The 6,043-nt window shown below is 41.5% G+C and overlaps 1 protein-coding gene across 1 annotated transcript in view; it reads right to left on the bottom strand.

Moving 5' to 3' along the window:
• Nucleotides 1-5,683, bottom strand: part of LOC132986581 (vang-like protein 1) — a 31,380-nt gene extending 25,697 nt beyond the window's left edge. The window contains exon 1 of the mRNA XM_061053039.1: nucleotides 5,513-5,683. The gene's annotated coding sequence lies outside the window, so the exon portion shown is untranslated. The remainder of the gene's footprint in view (nucleotides 1-5,512) is intronic.
• Nucleotides 5,684-6,043: the final 360 nt, after the last annotated feature.

The following is a 6,043-nucleotide window of genomic DNA, read 5'->3' as shown; positions in this document are numbered from 1 at the left end:
ATATGTGGACCAGAATGACTTAAAGCTCAAGGAGCTGGAGTCCTTAAATGTTTTTAAATCTAAAATGAAAGACATGGAATCAGATTCTATAGGATGTCGATGTTTTAGCTCGGCTGTTTGAACGACTGATTCCCAGATATGACTCATAGATGTTTCTATTTTAATCCAAAATGTTGTGTTTTGTAAATTGTATTTTGTCTCTCTTTGTGTTTCCGTCTGTAACTTTGTGTTTTTGCTGCTGTCTGTCTCGGCCAGGTCTAACTTGAAAAAGAGGTTTTTAATCACAATAGGACCAACCTGATTAAAGGCTTTATATGTGATGTTTTGATCCAGCAGATGTCGCCCTTGAGCACCAGCATGAAACCAAAACAACTGGCGCTGCATTGTTGTGTTAGCATGCTAATGCTAGCGATCTTTATTATGCTCGTATCTTCACACTGCATGTAAATTTACCTGAAATGAGCGTGATCTAGAAACACAGTTAAGCAGTGAGTACAGTATGTTATTCTTCTTTTCTCTAGTCCCTCAATTAAACAACTTTTATACACGAGGGGAGGAGTCAGCCGGCCGTCCGGGCGATGTAAACAAAGTGAAGATAGGACTCTGAAAACTCTGAAAACATCACAGACAGTGGGACTCGGGTGTTACACCCATTGTAGACAGTCATGACTCACAGAGTTATTTTCAGAGGAGATACTTGATTTCTACATTTAAGTGTGAAAAGTCACATTTAAAGCCTTTAAATAAAGGTTAAATAAAAAAAATAAAAAACTGTTGTAGAAAAAAAAACAATCCTCCTGTATCTTTTTGTGAGATCCAGATGCGATTGGATGCTCCGTTTGGATCATCCCCTACAATTCACAGATCATTCACTATATGAAAACCACTGATTCTCTACCCTTTCATTTCCCTTTCAAGTCGTTATGAGGTCACACTGAGTGTAGCAGACTCACTTCCTGCCTGGGCTCTAATGTATGCTGCGGGGCTGCATGAGGATGTCTCTGTGCTTCACCGTGCATGACCATTCATTTAGACCTCAATCTACACCCTGTCTGTCTCCTCCGGCTGTTGTCCTGACAACCATCCCCAGCCCATGCAGTCTCATCTTACTACGAGCCAGGTTTCATTCTCCCTCCTTTCTTTATTTACAGGCGTCTCGTTATCCCTGTGGCCAACGATGCGTGTAAACAGTCAAAATGGCTCGATCAGCATATTAGAGCAATTATTGTGTGGAAATGGTAAAAAAGAAGAAGACGCTGCAATGGGGGGTGATTCCCATTAAGATGACAGGGATTGGTTGAATGTTATCCTCTCCTTTGAGTAACCATTTGAATAATGTGACAGATGAGACCCAGCACAGATTAACTATTAAGGATTGAATACAAAATGCATTTAAATGTATGTAATAGCATTTCCGAACAATAAAATATCACAGACTAAAGCTCACATTTGTAATATATTGCAGACCTGCTGTATGGTAACCTATGTGAAAGGATACTGGCTTCTCAGATACTATGTTATGGATCGAGAAAAACTAAGAGGAGGACCCAGATGCAGATCTAACAAAACATATTTATTTAAACAAAATGGCCAAAGGCAAACACACAACTTACTAAAGGAGAAAACTAACCACGAGGAAACCGGACATCTACTGACACTGATAACTGACATACAAACAATGAACTGACACAGAAGGGATGAAACACAGAGACTAATCAGACACAGGTGAAGACCGTGAGGGTAATCACACTGGAGGGAAACACACAGAGGAATAAACACAAGACAAGAAACACTGAGGACTAAGAACTACAGCATAAATCAAGAAACACTGAGATACACAGAGAACTCAAGAATGTAACAGAACCACCAGAACAAAGAAACACAAGGAGAAGAAACCACAAAATAAAACAGGAAACACTGAAGACAAACTGAGGAACCCATCAACACAAGGAAACATTAAACACACAAAACTCACAAAATACAAAACCAAATCATGACACACTAAACAGCACATCATCACGCTCCACCTGCAGCCACACATGATATTAACAACAGGGGAACAGATGTAGAACAAGACCAGAGCTGTTTATATATAAATATATGAGAATAAAAGAAATGATTTAATGAAACATGTCGCTCACTGCATCAAAAGCTGATCTCACAGCATCAAATTTTAAACAAGGGGGCAGAGGAGAATCAAATCTTTCATCTCTTAACACACATCTGGAGCGTCCACTGTTACCATGGCAACAACAAAAGGCAGGAGGGCCCCCATCTAGCTGCAATGATCAATCACCCCTGCAGAGAGTAAATTTGAGCGATACGCTAATATGTGAGGGGGGGTGGTGGTGGTGGGGGGGTTTGCACAGTGAGAGGGCACAAACAATGGCCCCCTCTTCACACCCAGCACCCGCTTGGTTAAATGAATGACCCCTATGATTTAGATAAAAGCCGTTAACCTCCTTTGAGTGCTGAACTCTGGACGCGTGGCAGCGGTATGTGGGCCAAGACGAGTCCTCCGAGGGGGGCACTCCTCCTCGAGCTCGAGAACGAGCTTGAAGAGGCACAGAGAACCAGGCCATGTGGAAAATCGCAGCCACGGGGTAAGAAAAACTATCAGTTACAAACCGAGGCTAACTATGAATAAAGCATGCAGGGATAACAACGTCTGTTAGAGGCCATGAGGCAGTACAACCCTAACCCCCCCGCCCCCCCCTCCCCCCCCAAAAAAAATCCAGTTGTCCTCTGATTCAGGGGACTCTCTGTGGAGAAAACGGATCAACCAGTGAAGCGTGTCTGCTCGGCTGCAGATCGTTCTGCTCGGCTGCACGGAGAAGAGACTCACCAGGGCAGAAAGTGACACTAATGTAAAACAAACACTCATTAGTGTGTTTGTTTAGTGGGTGCTGTACTGTGGGTGATACTGTAATTACGCATGGTCAAGCACATGTGGGGGGGGATTTGGATGCATTTTTATACACAGACTGGACTCTTGCAACAAATATGTGTTGGTCTCCTTTGGGGGAGCTTTAATATCTGATAGGTCAGATTCTTTTTCTGATCCAGCTCATGAATGAATAATGAAGCTGAGAATGTGGAATTTGAGTTTAACTCCTTGGCTTCAACGATTTTTGCCCCCAAAACTGGGAAAAACCCAAGATCAGGATCAGGATCAGGATCAGGATCAGAATCAGAATCAGAATCAGAATCAGAATCAGAATCTGGGTTTATTGGTACATTTACACATACAATGAATTTGACTTGGTGTATTGGCTAAATAATTAACAAGGAAATAAAGCAGAACTAGAAACAACTTAAATAATACAGTATAAGAAGATATTACAATATATAAAATAGAATTTAAAAATATAAAATATAAAAAATAAAAAACACAAAATGTAGAAAAGGTGTAATGTAGGAGCTGTGCAGTGGACTATGAGAAAAATAAATCTTAGTGTGTGTAACTACTCACAGAGTGCATGTAGTGTGGAACTCCAGTAAAGATGCATTGTTGGCACCGTGAATGGTGAAAATCACTTCTCATAGCTCTTCTATCGAGCTCCAGCCAGCGCCTGGGTACCAATGCATCTGTGACCTCCATCACACCCATCAGCCCTCTACCATCCTCCCTTCATGTGTGCTCCACTCTGGTGGCATCATGCCATAATCTGCCAGATGCAGCAGCTGGTGCAGTCTGCTGGATTACTTTACTTCCTTTATTCATTTGTTTCTTTCAACAATTGAAAGCAATCTGCACACTAAAAAAAATCATTTTCTGAGTGAGCTGTTGGTTTAATCATCTGTTTACACATTGCAAAGTTGCAGAAGATAAAAAAAAATGGCAAAAAGTCAAACTGAAGGACCTCAAATTACTGAATTGTGTACATCTTCATCAATAATTAACCCCTTATCAAAATGTTTAAATTATTTTCAATCAACATATGAAGCTGAATTTGACAGTGAATCATTGTTTCAGTGTAAATACATCAAAGACAGAGACAGACCAGTGTGCTGGAACAGTCCTTTAAAAATCTAATTAAAGAACAGCTAACACAGAAAGGGTTATTCACAGTAATAACTCTCTCCAATCCCTGCATGGGCCCCAAATAACCCACAACAACAACAGCTGCTGGTTAATGTGATAGAAGCTAACATCTCTGCTGATCGTGTAATATCCCTCAAACTGAGACAAAGATTAACAAAAAGTAAAACGATATATATTTTATTCTAATTTTGAAGACCAAACCGCGAGGATGATTGATCGTTCAGAGATTTTGTTTCTTGTGTACCCTCCTCCTAACATCATCTCTGCCATCTTTGATTCTTTGTAAAAATAAAAAAAAAAGGGATTTTGTTTGACATGTGCCGAGAGCGAACCTGTGACCTTTGAGTGACTGGATGGATAGAGTCTCTCAGCCACTCCCACCATGGAGCGCACACACACTCTCTCTCTCTCTCTCTCTCTCTCTCTCTCTCTCTCACACACACACACACACACACACACACACACACACACACACACTCAACCTGCAGTAAAAGGAGAAAGTTAAGACCTGACACAGTTCTCTGGAATGCAAACTCTGATCCACTCATGTGGAACTAAACAAAAGTACAGTAGAGCGAGAGAGAGAGAGAGAGAGGAGGGAGAAATATCACCACCAAACATTCCTGCTTTCAGAGCGGAGCTTTTTATATCTGTAAATAAATACACCACTCTCAATGCATCATGCATTACACCTCACTATCCAAGCCTTAAAGATCCTCTCAGGCACCCTTAAGGTCGCTCCCTTTTTCATTACACTTGTGACACACTGCCCCCCCAGATAACATGTTTCTAAAAGAGAACAGTGACCAAAAAAACCCACTCTCTTTGATCAGAATGTAGTCCCAGGGAGTGACTCATGCATCGTCCTTACACCTCTCTGCACACAGGACCTTTCAGCACTGCTCAATAATAAATGTGCTGCACGGTTACACTGCAGCATCATGACTCTGAGGTCCTGGGGGGGGGGGGGGGGGGGGGGGGGGTTCGGTCAGAGTAGCACCTCATCCAGCTGTGAAGTGATGATGGACACACACACACAGCATCAACCTGAGACTGCAGCTGGTGTGAAAATGTTTTAATATTGGTGTAGTAGATCTCAGAAGGTGTGACGTTACTCCCTGTTACACAGAGCACGCTTACAATGGGCTACGTCTCCTTTTTAGTCACATCCTCAACACCATGAACCACGGCAGGTTATAAAGCTACTATCACCTCAAATACTGCCCTTTAAAAACACAGGTACTGAATCAGGGTTGTAAGGTTAAAAGTCCTACTGCAAGCTTCATAAATACAGGTTAGCGGACTAACGTCTCCATCCGCCTGATGAGAAAGGAAACCATTTTTCCACCACGGCAGGATTGAACTTCATCAGTAATTCCTGCGAGGGGATGTGGCTCCTGCTTCTGGCAAGAGATACAGCCGGCGAAAGAGCACACAGCATCGCCATTTTTCAAGTCATTCACCTACCTTTTCTCTCTCACATGGGTGTCATATTCCTCCGCGGGCCTCTCGGTGAATGTGCCGCCGCTCCTGATTCTGCTGAGGCTCGTCTGAGAGGCAGCTCCTCACCCGAGCCTGGCCATTGTGGTTAGTGGTATCAGAAGAGAGAGGGAGGCAGCATGGAGGTACAGTTACACGTCAAGTGCACTGAAGGGTGTATTAACTGCTTAAGGCCACAAGAGGGCGTAGTTTCTGTTAGGTGTAGATAGTTTCAAATCATTCCTCTCGTAAAAAAAAAAAAAAAAAAAAAAAGAGTGCTTTTGCTATTGTAACGTGCCGAGGGTAATTTGTATGAGGGACAAAAAATGACTAAAGTATAAATTAATAAATTAATAAATGAATGTTGGGAGAAATGCATACAATAATGTATAAATAAATAAATAATTAAATAAATGCATCAATAATATATAAATGCTGAAAACAATACATCAATGAATACATAATAAATACACTTTGTTAATGAAAAAGGCTATTTATATATTTTTACATGTATTTATT

Source organism: Labrus mixtus, chromosome 13, assembly GCF_963584025.1.
Source record: "Labrus mixtus chromosome 13, fLabMix1.1, whole genome shotgun sequence".
Taxonomy (NCBI): Eukaryota; Metazoa; Chordata; class Actinopteri; order Labriformes; family Labridae; genus Labrus; species Labrus mixtus.
This window is presented reverse-complemented; position numbering and strand designations above follow the sequence as displayed.